General features: G+C 46.7%; 1 protein-coding gene across 3 annotated transcripts in view; it reads right to left on the reverse strand.

Annotated features, from left to right (window-relative positions):
- ZBTB16 (zinc finger and BTB domain containing 16) overlaps positions 1-1972 on the reverse strand; it is a 170282-nt gene extending 168310 nt beyond the window's left edge. The window contains exon 1 of one of the 3 annotated variants that reach the window (XM_034754884.1): positions 1816-1972. The gene's annotated coding sequence lies outside the window, so the exon portion shown is untranslated. Of the gene's footprint in view, positions 1-73; positions 326-389; positions 551-1815 lie in introns of those variants that run through there. The other 2 variants (XM_034754885.1, XM_034754886.1) reach the window with 2 other exon arrangements.
- Positions 1973-25228: the final 23256 nt, after the last annotated feature.

The raw sequence follows: 25228 nt of genomic DNA on the forward strand, positions 1-25228 counted from the left end.
CCACGGCTCCCGCCCCCGCCCCCAAACCCAGCCTCGGGGGCTCCGACCCGGGGGCCCCAGTTGCCCCCCGCACCTTGCCGCGGGCAGTATCATGCTGGATCGGGGCAGGGATGGGAAAGCCCCGGGGAAAGCAGCGAAGCTTCGCCCCCAACCCGGCGCTTAATCTGGGGCTTCTGCATCAGAGCCGCCGCTGTCCGCCTTCCCTTAGCCCCGGGGAAAGGCACCTCGCCCGAGAACAAAGCTGCCAGGGGCGAGCTGGAAGGGTTAATGAGTGAACTATTAAAATCCTTTATCAGCTCCGGATTGGGGCTTGTTCGACCAAGTTTCAGCAGCGTGTGTCCGTCCTTCCCCCTCCCCCGCCGCAAGCAGCCCCCCAAGATAACACCTACCCCCTCCGGGACCCACACATCCACCAACACAAATCACGGGGAAACCAGCAGCATCTGTTTTAGTTATTGGGCAGAGCAGGGAGCCCAGCTCCGCACTTTGGAGCCAATGAAAATCACAGCTTCTATCGCACAAGATAATCACCAGTCCCCCCGCCCTACTCGGGTCGCTTTCAACAAACTTCAAACCACCACAATCAAAGAAATAAATAAAATAACCCAACAGCGTTTGAAACCCACCCTCGCCCCGAACCCACCGCCTGCACTGACTGGTTAAACCGGGGGACAAGCGCCAACTTCCTCGCGCAGAGGAAGCAAGGGGAACATTGGAAGATGGGATGCAAAATATTGTAATTCTCGCAAAAGCTGTTTGCACACTCACACGACTCTCTGGGGGGGTGGGAGGGGAGGGTATTTGTCTCAACTAAACGGCACTTGGCCAGAGATAATCAAGATCAAATGCAGACCAGCCCGAACTCCATGTAGCGACCCCACCATGGACGGAGCCCTGTCCGTGGAACTGTCACGTAGGGCCGGGGAGGAAAGCGAGCTCTATTGTGGGATGGAACAGGGAGCTGAGGGGTGAAAACAATATTCCGGCTTGGCTGTTTATCCTGCTCGCTCCCAACTTGGCCAGCGACCGCCAGGGATAGAGATTTGCACCCGGCGAAGGAAGTTTTGAGCTGGACAATTAAAAGACAGACCCCGCTGTATTTACAAGGCATCAAATAGTCATCAGGTGCAAAGGCTGGAATGAACCCAGCCGGGGGGATTTTTATTTTTAGACCGATTTTTATTTTTATTGTAAGGCGTTTGCATTACAACACCGGGCACCCAACATTTTGTTTTTAATTGCATCTTTCCAAGCAAAGAAGGCTGAAGGGACAGAAAACCGAAGGGGCCCGGCTCGATCCCAACCTTCCCCAGACGCTAATTGCAAAACTAAAATGAAAAAAAGAAGAAGAAAAAGAGGAAAATCGCTTCCCCGACCCTCCCGTTAACCCTCCCCAGCCCAGAAACGAGCTTTTTCGCTCTGAAACCATCACAGGGCTCCACCTCCCCACGCACCAAATAAATAAGGAGGGGAAGTCACATTTCTCTCCTGCGAGCCCTTCAGAATACATATTAGCCAGTACATCACAACAATTGCTTCTCATCTTCCTGCCAGCTCCCCCCCCCGAACCCAAAGCGTCCCCAGTCCTCCCTCTCCCATTGCAAGCACCCCCTCCCTCAATGTCCAGTTGCCCGTCACCCCCCAGTTTCCCCAAGGGAGAGCCGGCGAGGTGCAGAAATGACAGGCAAGACAATTTATCTCCTTGCATCTCTCTCCCCGTGCATCCATTCACGAGCAAACCCGAACAGCCCTCCCCGCGCCCCCTCCTCTCCAGAGCCCCCAGCAAGTTGCTGCAAGCCGCCCCTGGGCACTCACTGTCTGGGGCATGTCAGGAAGCTCCCAGCAGCCGGGCGGGCTTGGCGGTGGAACTGTTGCTTGTTATTAAAGCAACAGCATAATCCGGCAGTTCGCAGTACCCGCTCTCATCCTCTCCAACTCCTCTCTGCTTTAAGGTTAGCAAATCAACACCGCGCTGACTGACGTGCCGGTTTGCGCCCCGCGTCAGGGCCGCTCCCACCCCAGCGAAGCCCGGCCCGGGCACCATCTTTACTGCTGGCACGGGGCTCGTGCCCACACCGCTGCCCCACACCCTGCTCCCGCCCCCCACCCATAGGCGCAGCGCCTTGCAGCCAGAGCTGCCCCCCGCACGCACCTCGGAGCCAAACTGAGCTGCCTGACCCCCGAGCTGCTGAGGTCTCTGCTAGGAGCCTCCACCTGGCCTGGAGGGGGAAACTTTCCGGACACCCACCCTGGGGGAGCTCCGCATGGCTGGGACGTGTTCAGGGGCCCAGGTTTGAGGCTGGGCCTCTATCAGGGAAGCGGCTGCAAGGAGTGAAACTTTCCCCTGCCTGGGCTTCCTCTCGGGCAGCTGGAGTTGGAACAGAAGCGGGTGCCTGCCATCTTCCCATTTCTGCAACACGGCGGGGTTGGGGTGTTTTCCCCCCTAACCTATTCATACTTGAGGGACTACTTCGGAAAGGACGAGATGAAATAGTGACTAGCTCTTGCCCCCCAAATCCCACCCCCCCCCCCCATTCAAACTTGATCTCCTCGGTCAGCAGTGCTGATTTGGGAGGGGGGGGGGGTTGATTTTCGGGTCTCTCTGCAACCGTGTGTTAGGATTTAGTCCGCGACTCGTGCAATGCAGCTGTTGATTTCCAAGGAGGGAGCGGATTGCGGAGACAGGACACTCCGGGTTTATACTATCCTATGCGTTAACTACACCTTGCAGGGTGAACGAGAAGCATTTTGTTAGTCTGGGCTGCGCACCCGTTCCCCACACGGATGCGAACCGGGCTCAGAGTGGGACGCCACAGAACGCTCCGGGTCCTTTCCCTCGGGAATCGCACCTGGGCGATCCGTGTGGAAGGACCAAACCAGAGCTCTGTGCCAGCCGGATTCGGCTCCGGATTAGGAGAACGCAGATGGGAACCGCTCCCCCTGAGCATCCCTCCTTCGCCAGTCCCTTGAACCGCCCCTCCCAAGCCAGCCGCGTCTCCTGACAGCTTGTCCTGCCCGGAGCTGGGGAGATGCAAGGGGGGCGGGGGGTGTCTATCGTAGCGCTGCTGGGGAGGTCGCTTCTCGGTTTGCTCCGCCAAAAGGATCGGTCCCCAAGTCCTGGGCAGAGGCGTGCCAGCCCGCGGGAGATGCTGGCAGCGATGGGGGGGGGGGGGGCCCGGGGTCGGGCCCCCGCCCCATCCCGAAGGAAGTCCCCGAAAAGTTGCAGGGGGGGGGGGGAGCGCGGGTTTGCTCCGGCTGCTTGGCTTGGGAGATCGACAGGAGGGGATGGGGAGGGAAGGGGGACGCTGATCCCGAGGGCTGCTGGACAGCGCTTGGCTCCGCTGGCCTCTGCCAACAACAAACATGGAGGAGCAGGCGGCTGCCTTTGGGAATCAATGAACCGGAGCCAATGCCTCCAATCCGGCTTTAGAGCGGCTCCGAGGGCGCACCTGCTGCACCCCTCCGACCGCGGGGGGTGTCACGCAGCAGCGTGTGGACAGGTGCCCTGCGGAGCGGGGCGCTCCCAGAACAAGAGTTTCCCGGGCGGTGGCTGGGGGCAGGCTGGATGGCTTCAGGACAAGGTGCACAGAGGCGAGAGAGACCCGTCCACACACACCGCCCCCCCCCCCCCCCAGCGCATGGCATGAAACGTGGCTCGGAGGCCGGGCTCTGGCGGGGTTGTTTGACACACCAGAGCCCCGCACTCGCTCACTTTTAATCCTGCCACTGGGTAGGTCACCCGACGGCTGCTGAATTTTGTTCCCTGGCCGCAAACGCAGCTCCTAGGTTGGACACCTGCCGCACGCCCTCCTCTCCCCCCGCACGCCTGACAGCCAACTCCTCCCTGCTCCTCGCATCCTGCTCCACCTCGCCGCCGCCCAGCAGCGGAAATCAAACTGCAGGTCTTTGCAGATCAACTCCCGATGCCTCGCGAAGTGCGTGAGCCAAGAAGCCATAACACAATCATCAGGAGCCGGGTTTAAATGAATCCGCGCCTTAATTAATGCGCGCGCAGCGCTCACCCAATGCAAGGCATTGAGTAGTATCCACTTTAGTGCACAGGAGTCGAGGTTGCGTTTTCTCTTTCACGCCCTCACGCACCCCTACCTCCGCACCTAGTACACACCCGAAAGCTGGGGATGCGGTGGGAGCAGCAGCGACAGGGTTAAAACCCCAGCGTGTTAATCATGAAATCATTAAATCGAAAAGCTGCCTAACAAGCAGGCGGATATAATTGACTGCGCTACAGACAAGTTAAAAAAGATACATTTTAAACTTGTTGAACTTCTAATGTGACAACTGCATCGAGGCGAACGATAAGGCTGTCTGTCATTCAGTCCTTTGTAGCTTGCCTTGCCTCACAATGACTTGAACTCGCTGCAGACTCACCCTTGGAGGGAGTCTATCTTCCCAAACGGAGAAATACACAATTAACCCCCGATCCTAATCTTCAATTAATCCTCAAGTCAGAGAAGGCCACTTGAAACAATAGAAAGCCAGAACAGTCCCCAAGATTCCTTATACAAGAAATCCCCCTTGCTTAATAAACTCTGCGCTTTGAAAGCCCAGCCCCTTGCTAGTAAGTGGTGAAGGGAGACTGAAGCCTGAATTTGAGAGAAGGCGAAGGTAACAAAGGCAAACCCATGGCTTGGTGCCAAATTTTGTCTGGAAACTGTTTCTGTTAGAGTTTAATGTCGGCTTGATAAGGGTTATTTTGCCCGGATAAAGACACTACCCCCAAACAAGCACCGTTTAGAGGAAGGGCAGGTTCTTGTAACATAAGAATAGCAGTGAAGTAGTCCTGTGGCACCTTCTAGACTAACAGAAGTAATGGAGCATGAGCTTTCGTGGGTGAAGTCTGGAGCAAAGATTTACTACCGCAGCCTCTAAAAAAGAACAAGGAGTCTGGTGGCACCTTAAAGACTAATAGATTTATTTGGGCATAAGCTTTGGTGAGTAAAAACCTCACTTCTTTGGATGCAACCGAAGAAGGTGCATCCAAAGAAGTGAGGTTTTTACTCACGAAAGCTTATGTCCAAATAAATCTGTTAGTCTTTAAGGTGCCACCAGACTCCTTGTTGTTTTTGTAGATACAGACTAACAGGGCTACCCCCTGATTCTAAAAAAGAAGGGATTTTAAAAAAGCGAGAGAGATGGACAGACTCTGGGTTACTCCAAACTTCCTGTTTACAAAGCTACTCTTGGAGTGGAGATACTGGAATGGTGCAATTCATAAAGTCTCCAACCTACTTCGGTGCCAAAGTTCAACACATTTTAAAAGCCAGGTCTCCTTATATAACAGAAGTATTCAAAGAATATAACACTTATAACAGGGGAGAGTGAATGAAATAAACGAGATAAGTTAGGTTTCCAGGGGACATCAAAATATTAATCTGTAATGGGAATGCTATAAAGACTTTTCCTTCTCCCTTTGTATGGTGCAAATAGTGTAGGACCCAATATTGTCAGCTAAAATAGCAAATAAGAATGGTATTAGTACAAAGATAGCCTGAGGGGTAAAGCAGTGTGAATGTAATCTAAAGAGAATGTTATAGGGAAGTGTGTTTATAATTATAATGGGATTTAATGTACTTTGGGACCAGATGATAGCAGTCATTTAACAAGAGCAGCCTAATAACAGAGGCCCCATAATGAAGGAGACAGCGCGGAGGGTTATTAGATAAGTATTACAGTGTGGCATTCACAGTAGCATAGTTAAAGATAAGGCATCAACTAAACCCCTGGAAAAAATGGGGTTATAACTCTGCCACTTTAATTGGCAGCAAGCTGAAATTTGGCATGCAGGCTGTCAGCCCAGATACATATTTCCCCCTTTTAAATTGCTTAAATCCGTAGAGCTGTTGTGTGTTTTTGTCTTGCTTTGTTTTTTTTAATAAAAAGTGAACTAGAAGAAAATACTGTGGCGGGAGGGGGAGTGTTTCAGGTGTTTGTTTCTCCTGCTCTAACTTTTAAGAGGCTTGATTTCAGAACTGAAATTTTGCAGACAGCTAGGGGTACATTTTTAGTGTAGCTTGCATGAAATTAAGCTGCATGAGTCCCATTAGCAATAATGGAACTCCCAAGGCTAAATTCTCAGGCAGCACGCTGAAGATTAACCCCCCTCCCCAGTCCTTTCTGGGAATTGGTGCATTTCACTTTTCTTTAAAAAAAATAAAATAAAGTAAAAGCTATTGAGCTGTTTAACTTTAAGAGACTTAATTCCTATAGCTATTTTTCAAAAAGATATTGGATTGATGACCCTAAAACTGAAGTCCTCATTCATCCACAGAATTAGTATAGCTTAGGCAACAGTGCACTTAAATACTCCCGCAGTTTCAAACTGTGCCTTAATAGTTATATTATAGTGGCTCTCAGAGTCCCCAGTCAGAATCAAGCCCCTATTGCGCTATGTGCTGTACAAATACAAATTAAAACACAGTCCTTGCTCCAAAGCTCTGATCCTGCAAACACATATGCACATGCATAAACTTCACTCACCTGACTAGTTCCCCTTAACTGCAATAGGACGAGTTATGTAACAAAAACGAGGAGTCTGGTTTAGCACCTTAAAGACTAACCGATTTATTTGGGCATAAGCTTTTGTGAGTAAAAAACCCACTTCTTCAGACTAACACGGCTACCCCCTGATACTTGAGTTGTGTAATGTTACTCATCGCATTCTTATTTTCATCATTTGAATTGCACAGTAGAGCCTAGGAACCCCAGTCAGACTAGGACCCCATGGTGCTAGGCACTGTATAAACACACAACAAGATGGTACCTGACCAAGAACATACAATCAAATAAGTAATTGTTAGATATTTCCCTAAGAAGTTAGCCTGCATATTCCCTGGGAGGGGCCTTCTCACCTAGGGGAGAGAAGGGAGTTCTGACTACATGGTCTATTCAGTCCCAACTTTCTCTGCTGAGGCTGTTAATAAAGGTACCAAATATGTGGATGATTTCTATGGTGGGGAATACCTTTCCCATAGGAACCTGACTGAGACCCTCTTTCCACATGGCCTCCAAACAAGCTCAAAGTCTAAAATCACCTCCCATGGCACACACTTCTTCCCCTTGTTATATCGTGGACACCATACATGGATGCACTTCAAGACACTTTCTTTTCTCAGAGAAGTTTTCAGTTTTGTCTGTCTTTTGCAGATAAAAGGCATCAACAGATAGAGCAGGATAGAAAATTCGAGTGAAACTTATTTTCCCATCAGAATGTGTCAAAATGAAAGCATTTCATGGAGACAATTTGATTCTGACAAAGTTCCATTGGAACCCTTCCTGGTTTCATGCCAGGCTGCTGAGAAGCCATGTGGATGAACTATCTGGTGGACTGCCTTGGAGCTGGGAATCCCAGGACTTTCAGGGTCCATGGTGCCATCCCCTCACAGAGAATCTCACGTTTTTGCTTTCATTCCAAATTGGGGAAAAAAAAACAATTTTCAAAATGTCTCCCCCACTCCTCCAAAACTAGAACAATCTTTCTCTTCACAGCTCTGGTTAGGAGACCTTGGTTGTGCCACTGGCATTAGGAAAGTCGCTTCACTTTCCTTTCCCCTCATTTTGTCTTGTGTACCTAAACTGCAAACTCTTTGGGGCACTGTTTGTCTCTTACCATATCTGTGTCAGCAGCTAGCACAATGGGGCCCTGATCTTTAGTGGGGCCTCTAGGCCCCACTGGAATACAGACAACATGTCAGGTCTGTGTATTACATTCTTTTGCAGGCTCCATTCAACTGAAATTCGATTTCCACAGTTGCCACATCTGAAGAGGTCTTTGGAATTGGCAAGCTCAGCGGCAGAGTCCGATCCTGTTCCAAACCTTGCACTCTCTCAGATCCACATCTGTCATCTCTGCCTGTCTCTCCACACTCCCTCTTCTAAGGTCCATCCACCCACAATCCTCCCCCTAGCTGTCCCCCCCTCCCCCCCCCCCCCCCCCCCGCAATGAACCATTGCAGTAAGGGTTACTGTATTTCACTGCACATATTTTGGTCACTGGGTGTATACATATGATGTAAAGAAGTCACTTATTGCTTGAAGCCATGGACCGTAGTAAAAATTTGAACCAATATTTACCATTACATTAGCTTTGTTGTAACAGCCTGGTCAAGAACGTCTATTGCTTGACAATAGCAGGAACAAGGGAGTCCTCCTCAGAAAACACTCACGCCACTAGGAAGTCTGCCTCTCTACTTCCTTCAAGTATATCCTCCTCCACACACATACACTGAGTTCAGACACTATCAGTGACCATAAAGGAAGTGAAAGACAGAGCAATTATGAGAGGTATGAAATAGGAAGATGAAAAAAAAAAACCACCGTGCTTGTGACCTTCTAAATGTCAGTCCCTTGTCTTTCAGTGAGACCATATATACAGTATGCACAGGAAATGTTAAAAGCAGTTTCAGCTATGAGCAACCCTCCCCCTGCCTCCCACCTCCTGTCTTCTTGATTTAGATAAAATAAAACTTTGTTTTCTCCTCCAAATCAAGTCAAATACAAGACTTGGAAGTTCTGACACCATAAGCAAAAGAGACCATCTACCTGGTAGTTGGGTGCCTCGAGACCAACAGAAAAATGGAGTGTAAGTGAGATTCCAATAGGTTCATCTTTTTACTTGTGTAGTGTCATATAAAAGCAAATAGAGACACACACCAGTATGCTCTGAGTGCTTTTGTAACAGCAGAGCTCCCACAACCTGCTCCGTGCAAAGTTTTCCTGCACTAAACTAAACTCCAGCAGTTCTGGAGTTCTCTTGTTACAATACAGAAGTCTTAAAGGGACAGTTCATTACAGCTTGCTACAGTAAGACCTAGCCAGGTAGGATTGGAGAAACTGAAGATCTACTTAAAACTCTCGTCCATCACTCACATCAGCTCAGTCAGAGGAATGGGGAAAAGGAGACGATCCCAAACATCTCAGCTGGATTGAATCCAGCAACAGTAACCTGTGCCTGCACCTGACAATAATGTGTTTCCACCTGTTGTGGCTAAGCCATATACAAGACCAACGGGCCCTGCAAATATCATCTCAATCCCCCAGTCTTTAATTATCAGTCACAGAGATGCTAGATGTTATAGCAACGGGTACCAATTTAAGAGCTTAGTCATCAGGCTTTGGGGTTACCTACCCACAAAGCAAGGGCTATCCTTGGGTTTTGGGACTCTCTCTGCAAAGGAGTTATCCCCTACATTCCACGAGTTGCCTTTTTTCCCTTCTACTGTGCCCCACCCCTGAAAAATCCATTGCACGCTGACCCCTCTCCCCCATCTCCAATTTACTTATTTTTGAAAACATAATCCTCACCTTATCGAGTAACAGGTTTATTAGAAAAGAACCAGCACATGAAATGAAGCCGGGCTGGGTTTGTCATGTTAAATAGCAGTCATGCCCAAGTGGCTCTCCATGTGCCATTACTCCAAGTGATTGAAGCAATTTCTTCCTCTGCCAGGAGCCTACGTTGTAAATCTCTCAACCAGGCACAAAGGCAATGATGTGCTGCCTGTTGTGATTATTATTAACCTTTACTATTAAACTTGCAAGACTTCCAGGATTTCACCAGAAGATCTTCACAGCAATGTGGCATTAAGAAAAAATTTCCACTTGCGGAAACCCAGGGAACATTTCAACACTACCCCTTGTGTTACCCGTGCAATGGAAAGAGTTATTTTCCGAGCTACATGATGACTGAAGTTGGAGGGGACATCATCAATTTGTTTAGGGGCAGCAGTGCAGTAAGTATTTTATAGACACATAAAGGGAAGGTCTCTGAACTAACTGCCAACCATAGCACTCCATATATACCTGAAGGATAGAAATATCATTAGCAAGGCAAAGGGATTGTTTAGGTTGCTCCAAAAGGGGTCTAACCAGGTGTAGCAGGATGGAATGAGGAAAAGGTAAAAGAGTCCCCCCAAGAGGAGATTAAATTGTGAAATAGTCTCCCAGTTAAGGAGTGGAAAAGCCACCACGCAAGATACTTGAGACTAAACTGTAAAAAGCAGGAGAGAATGTATTTCCAGAAATAGGCAGCATAGTCCTGCACTTGCTGGTGAATTAACTAGATGACCCAGAAGATCTTTTCCACCCCCAACTTCCCTCATTTAGCGGATAACCTTTAGACATTGCAAAGGCCTAGAACTGAGTGTCTGACCAGTGATGTTCAACACTCATGACCAGACACAGTGGGGGGTTATGGAAATGCTGGTTTTTAAGGGTTGGAAACTCTATAGTACAACAAACCAGAAACTACAAAGGAGTAGGTCACCCGCTTCTTAAGGGGCAAACGACAGGGCTCCGCTCTGTTAAAGGGCAAAGCAAAAATCTAGAATATAGCTCACTTTAGCCAAGGTCCCCAAAGGAGCAAGCCAACCTCCAGCTTGACATTTCTACCTCCTCCTAGGTATCTTAACCTCGTTTGTTGGACTCAGCCCACAGCACCATCCTTCTCATATGAGTAGGTGGAACTAATTAATTCCCTCCCACTGGCCCAGCCCTGTTACCCTGCAAATCCGTGCACTGAGGGCAGGGAGCTATGTTCCTTCCACTAGCCAGAATTAACCACTTCTTTGCTAGCCTCCAAAAAGATTCTATGCACTGTCACATACAGTATCTTTTCTTCCAGCCTTTGTCGGTATTATACAGACTTGCTCTACTCTGTTAAATGGCTAGTGCTTTCCACCCCAGAGGTGGCTGCATCTTAGTGGTGAGTGAAAAGATGCCTGTATATCAGTTTGTTAGACTTAAAATTGGGATGAAAGATGCTATATTAATGGAAGTTAGTAACTCTGCCTTTTTTTAAATATAGGGATAAGTGACCCTGATAGGAAAAAGTTGAATCAGTTTCACTGTAAAACCTGGGCTAGATAGGGGGCTGGGCGAGAGCAGGAATTCTATAAATGAGAGCCAACAGTTTGTCCCATAGAATCATGGAGGCTTTCATCTAGCATGGAGAGCTGTCCATTTGTTGCTGCCGAGGGACTATTGGGATAGTGGTTTAAAATGTTATCAGCTTTAGGGAAGGAAGAGAAGCTATTTTGAGTTAAATACTACAATCTAAGGCTTTTAGCACCATTTTTAAATGATGGTCTAAAAATCACAAAACTATGACCAGACCTTTTTTATAATTTGCCTTTATAGTTCTAGGCCCTGATTCTGCAAACTTGTCACCAAGGGCTTAGGACTCTTACCATCACAGATGTCATATTGTTGGTATTTGCGCCAAGTTCTTACTGCACATGTGCAAGGTTTGCGCTGAGATTTGAGCATAATTCACTGCTCCAAGTTCACATATAAACCAAGCTGACAGCTTATGAAAAGATGATTCAACGTGTTAGACTTCGTCTTAAAAAAACAACAACAACCCCAAAGCTGTTTTTGGAAGAAAATAAAAATTTTACAGGGACCCCGGAAGGCTGCTAAATGTGGATCTACAGAATGTTAAACTTCATGTGAAATCCATGGATTAGTCTGAGTTTCCATCTGAGCTGTTCAGATACCAGATCCAGGCAGATCATAGATGCACGCTGGAGTTGGGGAATCATGAAGAATCCCTTAGTGTGACATTGGCTCATAATACCAGAGAGTAACAGGGAGAGAAGAGCCGCTTTTGGAGAATTGCAGGCTAGGATAAGAAGTGGTTGGTTCCCACACATTTCTGTTGGTTTCCTGCATTTCTGCAGATTATCTGTAATTACAATCCGTATTAAAATACGTAGCACCCATTGTTACAGCAATACAATTTTAATTGAGCTAATATAATCATGGAGGAGTTCTCCACTATTGCTCCAGGGAAAGGTGCATATGTAAGTTGAATGGATGTGTACATACCTTTGTCCTTCCTTCCTGCATCCCCCTTTGGCTTTTTACTTTAACTCACTGCATCACTTTTAAAGTTAGGACCCCGTTCTGAAAAAAAAATTAATCACACAAAAGGAACAGGGCAACACCTGTGAGGAAAGTTATATGCATGCTTAAGTGTTTGCAGAATCAAGCTCTCACACTCCAATACTAAGGGGGGAGGAGGGGGACACACACTCATGTACATAAGGAGTAACTTCACATGCCTCGAGTCCAGCCGGACTCCATGCGATTATCCAGATGCAAGAACATTTGTAGGATCGAGGCCTGTGACTCTTTGGAGTTAGGAACACAAGGACCAAGATGTTCAAAAGTGACTCATGATTTTGGAGGCTCAGTCGGGCTCAGCTGGAAGCGCCTGGATTCTCAGAAGGGAGGAGGGTCAATGCTTTCTGAAAAGTCAAGCCCCCTAAGGGGTCTCAAATCAGACCCCCAAACACTAGACCCCAAATGCACTAAGCCCCAGATCTTCAAAAGGTATTTAGGTGCCTAACTCCCATTGATTTCAATAGGAATTGGGTGTCTAAATACCTTTGGGGATCTGAGCCTAGGTCACTTTTGTAAATCTCAGCTCCTTGCATCAGTGTTGCAGAAGGAGGGGAGGGGCTGCACGCACAACAGTATTAATAAGGCAATAAAAACACAAGGAAATCGAATACATTCAAAGAAGAGGTTAGGACTATCCTGGCCCTTGGAATGTCAGCTTTCAGTGATCAAATGGATCAAAAAAGCTACAAGCATGTGATAAACTAGTATTTGCATAATCATTTCTTGGGCTTGCAGATTTTGACGCCTTCTCTCCATTCCTTTCTCCTTTGTCCAGGTTATGTATACCGGGAGGACTGGAAGACAATAAGGCTAATTAGCAGCTTATGGCCCTAAGCCTGCAAACACTATGAGGATCATTGTGAGTTGTGACTCAGGACCATGACAGCGGAGGCCAGCCTGCCCACATTCCATGACTAAATCCCCCAGCACAAAAGGGAATGTATCTACAGTGACTCAGCTAAGGAGAGCAAACTTTATAATGCTGCAAAACGGCAGCCGGGCTTTGAACTGTCGTATTTATATTTTTCCACCAACAATCCAGGGTCTAGTTTGTAATTAAATAAAAAAAAAGTCTCTGCCAAGCAGTGTATGACCTAATCATTTGTAAAGTACCTATTTTTAGAATTACCCTTTGTACGCGTTCAAGATAGCTGAAGCCAGAAGCAGCAATGTGTAACTCTTGAAGTCTTAATAAGCAGGGGGGTTGCCCTGGTTTAATTTACTGTGTAATTATTTTTCCTCTTTTTCCCTTTTCTTAACCTAAAATATTTGACATCTTGCATGGGATGGGGAGGAATACGCGATTAGATTTTAAATGCCAGACCTAACTGCATGGTACAGAGGGGCTGTGCATATACTCAGTACAGCTCATCCTAAAATAACTTTTAAGTAGAATAGAATCAATTAGGGACTCAACAAAAGAAGATCATAGACAGCCCAGGTTTTCCCGCAAGTGTAACTGCCCTCCAGTCATTGCACTCATCATGTTGTAGATTGGTTTTAGGGTTTCCCCCCTTTGGTTTTAAATGTCTCTTTACAATGAATTTAGGGCTGGGGAAAACTAGTGGTCTGACAGCTCCAGGAGACCAATGGTGACTCTTTATCCCAAATAGGTCAAGCCCAGGATTCTGACCTACCCCTCCAAGTACCAGTTCCTCATTCCCCTCCAGAATAATGAAGCCTGTCCTGAAGAGACCAACTCTGGAGGCAAAGGGGGTGTGTTCTTCCTCCTTTCAGTCTGTGGCCACAAAAGGAACCAATAAGCAGGGAACACCTGTCCACAAGGAACCGAACTAAGGTTAACTCCTTTCAAACTGGTGACCAACCAGCTAACTATCACTGAGTTCAATGGGAGTTTAGAAGTCTCAATACTTTTGAAGATTTGAACCTTAGACACATTTGAAAATTTTACCCCACATGTCTTGCCCAAGGTCCCAAAGGAAATCGGTGGAAAAGAATTGAATTCAGGGCTCTAGGCTAGCAGTCTAACCACTAAACCATCCTCCCTCCCCAAGGAAGTCAAAGTTTCTTATCTTATTTCCAACTCCCTGAGTCATCCAACCCCCTTTCCAAATATCAGCCATTCTTTTCCTTGTCACGGCCAAGAATAGTCCACGTTTGTGGAACACTTGTGTTTGTTTACTGCAGCTTCACATGCGATACACACACAGCTGGGGAAATTTGTTCTATCAGAATAGGCTCCTATTTGCTTGATTTCTTGCAGAAGAGAACATCTAGGTGACTGAGTCACACATAACAAAAACCTGGGCAGCATATAAAGTGTTTCGATCAGCACATGCAGCTGTGTTTTAATCAAAGAATTTTCTCCCCCCAACCCCAAGATTATTCTGAAAACCTACACACAGACACAGAACTCCAAAGCTCCAAACAGAGGCTGAATAAGAGTTTACATCCTAACATTACAGTTTGGATTCAGGGTTAGATATTAACTGATTTTATTTTCTTAATAATTGCCAGGAGATACAACAAACCCTTGGTATCTTATCTATTTAGAAATTCCTAAGTGACTGAAACCTTAGATAACATTTGTAAATCAAGACAATTTGCAAACTACCCTATTTTTTAAAGAGCTATTTATGAATCCCTTTTGAAGGCTGGAAGAAATTGGGGCATTCCAAATCAGTCACAACATATTTGTCTGCGCACTTAGCAGCAGAATTTTGCAAGTGGGTCAGCATTTGCAGTGGAGGGAACATGTTGAAGAACTTACTCCTAAAAATGCCCTTGGAAATTTGACTTTCATGCAGGAGGGAAAGTTAGTGAGTTGCATGTTTGGCATCCAAGTCAATTCAATGGTGGAATAGCTGGACTAGAGTAGGGAACGGATGGAGGGAAAACATTCTTGCAGAGCTTTCCTGGATAAGAACTAGTTTCTGAGAGCCACATTTTCAAAGACATTTAGACATCTAGTGAGTGGGGGGTGGGCACACAGGGAAAGCACACGAGGCATCTCGCTAAATTTTTAGGCCCTAAATACCTTTGAAAATCTGGGCCTCTGAAATGAGTTCTTATCCAGGAAAACTCTATGCAAGAATGTTTCCTTCCATCTATTCCCCAATCTAGTCATCCCAATATAAATTTTACCTTTGATAATCTGACCTTGAGTAGCTTGTCTGGCTCTCTGTAGCCAACCATCTTTAGTGCTGTAGATGCCCTATATGCTAATTTTGTCAGACGCTGACCAAAACTTCACTCTCCTTCACTCTTTGACAGGGCTTCTTCAATCACAGGCTCCTTGTTACAAGGGCTTTGTGACATCAAAGCCTAACCATGTAAAAGAATAGGATATAACCAGTTTAACATTAGTTCTACCCTGTGGCATGAAGGAAATGGCCCAGATGGGAAGGGATCAACCTCTTCTTTAAAATAAAAATGGCCTCACTTGTCCCATGTGACTAGTGATTGAGTGGGGACTCAATTTTAGGAAGCCAAACTTGAGAAACTACTAGACACATAATGTTCAGAGGATGAGTGCCAAAAAAAAAAAAAAAAATTGCTAGTCACTTTTGAAAATTTAGACCAATATCTCTGATAATCATGAAACAGAGCCAGGGCAAATTATGAAGAGACTAAAAGCAGACTGGGATTTAGTGAAAGAGGTACATAGTCTCTGGAAGATTTTCCCAGCTTTAAAGCCCCACTTTAAATTAACCACCTCTCATTGGTGTGGAAAGGCTACTGCATACCATGTCATCCCGGCACATATCTGAACGTATCAAAAGAACCGTAGAATTCCAGGCGCTGGTTTGGTAAACTCTGTCCATCTACCTCTGAGGCGGAGTACAATCCAAAAGCCAAAGCTCTTTGTTAGCAGCTCCTTTAGGAACCCTGCTCATTATGAGAGCTTAGAGCAGGAGGGACAGAGCCATGCGCGGAGAATAATTGGTTGCAGACAGGCTGCCTGTATTGATGTGGGCAACAGAACACACAATCAGAATGAGCCTGGAGATGTGGAGAATGAGAGAGGCAGATCCAGCAAAGATCAGATGGAATCTAGCTGGGATGAATTGAGATGAGGTGGGGAGGGAAAAGCAGCTCTCACATTCACAGGCCGTGAAGGAGGAAGCCAGGCAGAAGGCCTTTTATGAAGGCAGAATTGCAACCGGTATCATGAGGGACAGACTGAGCCGAGCATAAAAGGAGTTTAAAAATGACCATCTGGGGATGGGCTTAGAAAGCGTAACCCTGACTCCAAATCAGGTGGCAATGGAGAGCCACATGGCTCAAGGGCTTGCCAACGAGCTATGTGGTAAGAGGCCAGGATCCCCGTGAATAAAAGTTTTCCACATCTGACTGGTTTCCAATGGCCGGCGTGAAACAAGTTGGTGATTAGATTGTAAACTCTTTGGAGCAGAAGCTGTCTTTTCATGACATGTTCCAGGGCCAAGCATGATAGGGGCCCCATCCCTGACTAAGCGCTGTCTAATTTCAGCCCAGTTCTTAATGGATAGGTATCGGCATCACAGCTGGACCCCTCAGGATAACTCGGTAGAGATTCCAAGGGATGAATAAGGCATGCATAGTGGCCCATTGGCAGGGTACTGGGGGAAGTTCTCCTTACTGCTCACTATGCTGTATTTGTTTGGTAGATAAACAGAGGACGTCAGTCTCAAGGGCTGTCCAGCCAGCATCTTTCACCCCATTCAGCACATTAAAGAGTTTTAACTTTGGGGAGGGAGTGGGGATGAGGGATAAAGAAGGCCTGACAACAGCCCTAGGGGCTTCCAAAGTCGCATGCTGAAGAATCAGCTTATAGCAAAGCTCGAGTTCAGCTCCAGGTAAGAAACACTGGGGCTGGTGTCCATTCAGCCCAGCTCAATGGGCACAAATAGGGCCAGATCATCAACTAGCATAAATTGACATGGCTGTATTGACCTCAGCAGGACCTACGCCATCAGCACTAGCTCAGGCTCTGGTCTTCCGTTTCCGTCGTCTTTAAAGTGACTAAATACAAAGTCCAAGAACAAATACCTGCTTCTCCTTAGAGGGGAAGTTCACTTTATTTACTTCTTACTTAAAAAGTCACATTAAAAAGGGTTCACTTTTCTCCCCCTTCTTTGGATTCCCAAGTCCTGCCCTCTTCCTCCTCAAAGCCAATAGCCTGGCTTGTGCTAGAAGCCAAATCAAGCTCAGAACAAAGAATCATGAGAAATATTAGATGCTCTCCTTGCATTCTGCAGTGAAAACTCACTCCAGACAAGCTAGGGCCCTTATCTCAGCAACTCCTGCTGACCTCTAGCGGTTGCTGACAACAACTGAGCCAGCTCATGCACTGGTAGCAAGAGCCCAGCGTGTATTTTTTGCTCTTCAGTGCATTTGTGTTCATTCCTTGGGCACCTGCAGCTTCCATCTGGATGGAGTGCAGGGGTGTGCTCACACCGAGAGGTCAGGAAATGAAAACGCACTAAACCAGCTTTAAGCCACAGCCCAGAATAATGATAATTAGTAGTGCAAGAATACACCAGTGGTTTAGTTGTTAAACATTGAACTGGGAAGGGGAAGCCACAGAAAAGTTTCAAAGTTAACCAGAGTAAATACTAGGTCATACTATATTCAGCAAATGATAACAAAAGCCCCAGAAAGAATATACACTTAAGCAGAGGAAATCCATCTGAAGAGCACCTAATGGGAGGTAATGCTAAATCCCACAAAAACAATGAGGAGTCCGGTGGCACCTGAAAGATTTGCTTATGCCCAAATAAATCTGTTAGTCTTTAAGGTGCCACTGGACTCCTTGTTGTTTTTGTGGATACAGACTAACACGGCTACCCCTCTGACTCTCAAGGAGATGTGGCTCTGAAGTGCCTGAATCACTTTGGAAAACAGGGCTTAGATTCCTAAGGCTCAGCTACTCCAATGGATTTAGGTGCCCAACCCCCTTAGGTGAGTTGATTTCAATGTGAGTCAGGTACCTAAATATCTTGGAGGATCTGAGCCTTGGTGCTTTTGAAAGTTGTACCCCTACTGTTGGTTTACATGGTTACAAGAGGCCTGCCAGAAATGCTTTGTGGGGGCTGACTAATCCCCACCAATAAATACAGGACAGTTGTAGTTGGTTATACCTCTCTGGTGTCCCCTTGGAGAGAGGGTGGGTGTCACTCTTGTCTCAAAGTCCAGAGCACAAGCCTCCAGCATGGGCCGTTCAGGTCATCTGGCTCCCTCACAGGGCAGGTAAAGTAGCCCCACAGGGGCAGACTCCAGGGCCTTCAGGGAAGACAAGCAAAAGAGAAGAGAACTGGCCTCTCTCCCTTCCAAGAGTGCCTACCTGGTCCAGGCTCCCAGGCGGCTTCCCCTGGCTGGGGAGTATCAGCCTTACTTCCCTCAAAGTGCCACCTGCCCCCAGTTGAAATGGGAGGCTCCCTTGTAAGGACCCTCTCCAGGCTTGATGGGATTCACCAGGTGTGCCAGGTTGGAGCTCTTTAACCCCTTCCTGTCTGGGGTGGTGGATCTGCCCTGCCCAATAATAAATGAATTGAATAAACTCCCCTGCAGTACGGAGGTGAATCGATTGCCTGGGATCAGCAAGCCCATGAGTGGAAAAGCCCCAGGATTAAGACTCCGTTGCCCTGACTCCCAGTAAATTGTTCTGATTGGTAGACTACAGCCTTTCCCAGCACCCAGCAGTCCTGTCGCTTAAGCGCAATCCTTAAAATACAGTTTTCCAGCAGGGGGCAGGAGAAGATCATTTCAGACTTCCCTTCCTCAAGGGACCCATATTAGGCTGACCAGCCCTTTCCTCCAAAACACTGCATTTGATTGGATCTGAGGGGGGCTGGGTTTGCAATCTGACCATCCATTCCTCTAGCCCTGGGCCTGTGCACTTTAACACAGGGCCATATGCTACTATCAGGCATACGTGGAATGCCCTTGTGAAGTTCCCTGCACAGAGCCGGGTTGGGAAATAACCCCACAATTTCTACCTTGTGCATCACTTTCAAACACTTGGTTCTTAGTCTGAGAAGTTCTAAAAGCTCCACACACTACTGTCTAACAGCATTGTTTCCATCCAGACAGGAGTCATCCTCAATGCTGCTATCTAGGAGGATTTTGGTTACAGGGCTAAATATAGATAAAGTGCCAGGCCCAGTGGAGTGACATTAATTTCTAGCCTCTACGCCCAGTTACAAAAATCCTCTTCAGCTCATCTTGAGCCTATGTGTAATGTTCCTGAAAAGTAGCTCCTGTGTGTGTATGTATTTTGTTCTTGCTTATTGGGCAGCAGGTTTAAAACAAATAAAAGGAAGTTCTTCTTCACACAGCACACAGTCAACCTGTGGAACTCCTTGCCTGAGGAGGTTGTGAAGGCTAGGACTATAAGAGGGGTTAAAAGAGAACTAGATAAATTCATGGTGGTTAAGTCCATTCATGGCTATTAGCCAGGATGGGTAAGGAATGGTGTCCTTAGCCTCTGTTTGTCAGAGGGTGGAGATGGATGGCAGGAGAGAGATCACTTGATCATTACCTGTTCACTCCCTCTGGGACACCTGGCATTGGTCACTGTTGGAAGACAGGATACTGGGCTGGATGGACCTTTGGTCTGACACAGTACAGCCGTTCTTATGTTCTTATCACCGCCACCTTTTCAGTTGGTTGCTGCACCACCACGTCCTCAAGCTGCATGTGAGGTCACAAAACTGTTAATTGCTTTAGGATGCAGAAGCGGTTTCATTGCATAAAAATAGAAATTGGGAAGTCTGTCCCTCTCTGAGGTCAATGCTATAGAAAACGGAAATTCAGCAAGGAAATAAGGCTCAGAGTTTCAACAGTGAGGGTAGTTAGCCATTGGAACAAAGTACCAAGGGATGTGGTGAATTCATCATTGCTTGGCATCTTTAAATCAAGATGGGATGTTTTTCCAAAAGATACATTCTAGTCCACCCACAAGCTGTGGGGCTGGATGCAGGAATCGCTGTGTGAGGTTCTATGTTTGTGTTATGCAGGAGGTCACACTGGTCCCCTCTCACCTTAAAAATCAATGAATCTGAGAATAAACACTTGCCCATCACACCCCTTGCTCCTGTCTTTTAGTGTTTTGTGGGCTGCTTATTCTCACTCCCAGAGATACCTGATCACCCAGAATGTCCCACCTTGTGGGCGGTGGGTAACCTTTGGTAAAGAACCAAAAAGGGAAATAAAAAGTTTCAGAAATAAGAAGTAAAGAGATCAGCAAGGAAAAGCAAAATATCCATAGGAGAGCACTGGCCTCTTCACGTCTATGGCCTGAAATATCATTTTAACAACAGGAGCCACTGCTTACACACACTTACTTATATAAGAATTAAATGGAAACATGATTGTTCCTGTTCACTGGAATAAGAGGTGAGCATTCTCTGTATATCTAAGGCTTGCCTAGAATGCTCATCACCATATTTATTATCTAATTGCAGCATGCCTTATCTCCTTGGGTGGTGATCTAATCCGATGCAATAGCTAAACATGATTGGGGCTGGTTGCAACTTGTACAAGAGACCTCCAAATAAAACCCAGGTGTCACAAGTTGGGTTGGTGAATTCAATAGAAGATCATTCTTTCTTTGAGTCACTGCTGAAACCAATGCCCCAGGCTGGTAAGGGTAGTGAGGTCCTCGGCTGCTAGATATGCCATTTTTCAGATGAAATAGGAAACTGAAGCTCTGAGTGGCTGTGGTCACATAAAGATGCCTTCTGCAGGAATAGAGCTGTTAGCTGTAATATTCCAGCTCAGATCATGTATCTCAGAAGAAGTTTATTAGCCCCATAGTGTTCAGTCCTTTTGGATGAACAGTACTATATCCACATAAGGAGTTATTGTTAAACATTGCTGTTAGGTGCCACAATTGCTCTGTCCATGCCAGATGGCATCAGCCCTGTTCCACTCACTCACAGTAGTGCCTCACTTCCTGGGGATCTGTGATGGGAACATATTTAATTACTGACATCTGTATGATCCATGTCCTTCCACTGACATCAGTGGGAACTGGGTCAGGTTCTGTCATAGAGGGGGAGTTACAGCAACTGCAGGTTAAATGTAGTCTAAGCAGGAGGAGAGAAGTCCCCAGCCCCCAAATGAGTTGAACTCTTAGCAAGAGAAGACAAGTCTCTGCATGGAATTTCAATAAGTGTCTCTGGGATCTTGGATGGTGCCCCCACTCCTAACAAAGTGGGGCATTTACATTAGGAACATCCTGAGAAGTATGGAAACGAACCCAGTTCAAAAACAAAGTGTGTATCTCCCAACGCAAGGCTCTTGCTGGGGTTACCTGGGACTGCAAACCACCGTATTTTTCTCACCAGTCCTGGAAGGCCCATCACTGAAACTGGCATATCTGGTTGAGTCAGCGTCCCTGCTGCTCATGGTACCATGTCACTCTCAGTCTGTGATGATGTCCTTTCCTGGATCAGTATCTTCTGAATACCTAGGAGAGAGGAGACTACAGCATGAGGGATCAACGAGACAATCATAGATGCTGACAGGTAATGGTTACTGAGGTGGTCACCATTTCCAGTAAATCTGGGAAGACTGAAGACAGAGAAACATCCAATTTAATCTTGAATTATTATCATAACTTAAATTACACTTTATCAGCATCCTCCTTCACGTGTTTTTCCTTCTAAGAGTGCATCAAATCCCCAGACTGACAGTCCTGGAGAATATCCACAGAATAGGTGTATCAGGGCACCTCACCTCACCCCCTGTGGGTGTGTTACACCCCAGGCCAGGAAGGAGCACCTATAATGGCAAGAGAGAATGTTAATCTCCAAGAGCCTTTTAATCCCTAGCCTTTCTGATGAGACTGCCAACAAGAGGATCAACCGTGATGGCAGTTTTTGTGACATTGACACTAGGAACTGAACTGAGATGCGAGCTTTTTCCCCAAAGGCCACTGAATAGCTGTCAGATTGCAAGTCTTTTATTCTCTACTGCCTGGGTCACAGCTGAGCCAGTGACCTAGAGGTGAAAAGCTCTCTGTTCCATTAACAAGGCCCTGAGCCAGTTGTTGCCTGTTGGATGTTTGAGTGAAGAAGGCTCAGAACTTTACAGACCCTATCATTACGGAGGGTGAATATCATCATCCAAAGTGCTTCGATACCAGGGCCACAATTCCTTTGGCTGGGACAAAGGTTGGATTGTTACAAATCGGAACTGCATATTATGAACATTCTCACCCATAGCAAAGTCCCATTCAAAGGTAGTTTTGCACATGCACTCGCCCATCGAAGTGTGTTTGTGGGCCACAAAACCAGGGTCATCTGCAATTGAGATTTAAAGCAATAGATATATATATTTAAACCAGACTGTGAGAAATAAATTCTGCCTCCAGAGCCCTGAACATGTATGAAGCAAGAGATGCAAAAACCTCCAAGGAGTTAAAAAAATACATGATGGGAAGGGGAGGAAGGAAGAGACAAAATCAAACAGTTCTCTTTCAAGATCATATCTCTCTCTCCCTCCCTCTCCTACCCCCCCCCCGCCACTTGATTTCTGCTAGTGAGCTGACCAAATCCATTTCCTCGTCAAAATAGGAAGAGCTTTCACAAGAAGAAGAATGGGGGTGGTGGGGAGAAGTCATTCCCAAGCCAGTTGCAAAGAAGCATTTGAACTTTAGTAAATCTCCAGCTAGGGTGACCAGATGTCCCAATTTTATAGGGACAGTCCCGATTTTTGCGTCTTTTTCTTATATAGGGTCCTATTACCCCCCACCCCCGTCCCGATTTTTCACACTTGCTGTCTGGTCACCCTAAGCTCTGCCTTCCAATCTTCTGCATCTTGGGACCTGGATCCTCCTGGTTTGTTTCTCTTAAACAGCTTCCTAGGAAGAGGGAGGAGAAATAAATGGGGGAGAGGAAAGGTGATGAGTGAGAGCATTGCCTACTGCAAATATTGACATAGCTATTATAGGCATGTATAAAACTCCCATTTGTGTTATGCAAGTGTTATATTCTTTGAATACTTCTGTCTGGAGGAATTCTTTATTTCGCTATAGAAGAAAAATGTTTTCATATTCTCTCCTGCCATTCAGACCTGCAACCCAGCGAGCCCTTTTGCCCTTGAGAGCCATAACATTATTTGTTAACATTTTTATGATGCCAAATGGTCTGTGCTAGAACGGGTGCCATTCTTTAGCTGGGAAACCATATGGCATGCCGAGTAATAAATAAGGTATTGTGATAGTTAATGAACCTAATTGCTAGCAAAGACTTTAATACAAAGAATGTGCTGCTGAGAATTTAGCACCACATTAGAGATGCAGCAGAGCTCCTCTGACTTCTGAGGCTTAATTTAAGTTCTATATTGCAAACTCCAGAAAATAATTCCAAACCCTCCTGCTGGAAAAGCAACCTGCTGGTAGACTGTGATTATACTGAATTACTAAAATCGCAATCAATTTTATACCCACAGTTAACCCTTGCTAGGGAGTTCGCTCAATGATTTCATATTAAGCCACTTAAAGATCCATTGGGTCCAAATGGGTGTAAGCATCATTGTCGTCAGCATAAACATTTCTTTTCCTTAGACATCTCCCTATGCCGGGAGCATTCTCTTTAAAGATCTCTCCGGGCCTGAGCCAACCTGACTAGAGGCAGAACAATGAGAGGGCTTCAAGTAAAAGCACCAATTCTGAACTGTTGCTGCTATTTTTTTCCATAACTCAATGTTATTAACGAGCAGCGATCAAAGTGCGGCACCCAAATAACCCCCCCCCCCCGGCATAAAAATCAAGCACTGAGCAGCTGACCAAGATTTTACACCACTTTAAAAGAGTAGTGCAAGCAATATTACAAGTGGAGAATGTTTCGGCCTCTTGCAGCCCCAAAGAGTGGAAGGGCTCCTCCTCTCACAAGTGCTGCTGAAATTCAAAGCGTCATGACGGGCTACAATTTTTAAACACAGGCAGTTAAGTTGCAGCCACAGCCACTTACATGTGACTCTGTCATGCCTGCAAATGGGCATCTGTGCACCTGGGCACAGTGCACGCGCATGCGATTACCTACTCTGCCTTTCAGAAGCGGGATTTTATAGAGCTATTTGCAGATGCTGTGAGTGACAACGCTGAGCCACAGCCTACTGAAGTCAATTAAAGACCAGAATATCCAGAGTTATAATAGTTAAGATTTAAAAAGATAAACAAACAAGACTTTTGGAATGGGTATAAAACCCTCCAGCTTCAGGGCATTACCCAGTTGCTACCCGATGGGGGTTAGGAAGAGACTTTTCCCTGGAGAGCGGTTCTCCCATAACTGCAGGGTTTCTTGTGCCTTCTTCAGAAGCAGCTGTTGGTCAGAGGACGGATGAATCCTGATCTCATCCAGCTAGAAAACTGCCACGTTCTCACTGACTCATGCGTCCAATCAAATCACTTATTTTACACACAACAAGCTGCTCTCGAATTTTTTTTTAGACTCTCCTTCCATCCGCTTATGCCCTGCCCTTAATGGGCCATCCGCAGAACACCCAAGCAGCAAACCCTCATGAGACAAGACAAAGGAGATTTTTCCCCCTTTCAGTGACGTGATCTGTCTGGGCTGCGTGATGCCAGTGTTTAAATGGGTCATGTCCTTGCTTTAAGCCGTAGGTGAGGGTTAAGATGGCTGGCCCTGAGCTTTGGTGTGGCTGCCATCTCTCTGGCTCTGGGTATGGCCTCATTGTTCCTGGCTGCTGTAATTTCAGAGGAACCTATACCACGTACCTGGGTGCTGGGACCCAGGTGGCCAGACCAAGTCATTAGAAGCTCAGGCACATGGTGCCAGGAACCCTGCTTTAAATCCCCATATCTCGGGAAAAGATGGACAGTCCCTGAGTCTACGTTCAGTGTGGAATTGGATCTCACCTTGGAATAAGGACATCAGACAGCATTTGCCTTACCAGCTTTTTCTTGCTTCTCACGGTCCACTCCCCCTTTTACTGCTGCAAACCGCTGGATTGCCAGCTCCTAATGGGCAAGCTTCTCTGCCTCTGTTTCTCCAGACAAGGCGATGAAGGCTGGCTTTCCCTTCTATCTCCCTTCACGTGCAGGCGATGGAGTCAAGGCCAGTAGCTGGCATACCCCTTGGCTTCCGTCCACGGAGCCAGAAAGAGGAGAGTCACCCCCAGCACTCCCATGGTTCTGGCTCCCTGAGTGCGCCCGTTGTGGACTCTGAGCCACGTCCCTGCTTCTGTCCCATGTGCACTCCCCCCAGGGCGAGGATGCACCCAGCTGGCCTGAAGCAAGGAGGTGAGCAGGGCTAGTTTCCCCCAGCCCTGCTCTGTTTAAACAGTCAGGTAGTTAACCGTGGCAGACCCCTCCCTGGACCATTTGCAGTCATGA

This window comes from Trachemys scripta, chromosome 21, assembly GCF_013100865.1.
Source record: "Trachemys scripta elegans isolate TJP31775 chromosome 21, CAS_Tse_1.0, whole genome shotgun sequence".
In the NCBI taxonomy this organism is placed as follows: domain Eukaryota; kingdom Metazoa; phylum Chordata; order Testudines; family Emydidae; genus Trachemys; species Trachemys scripta.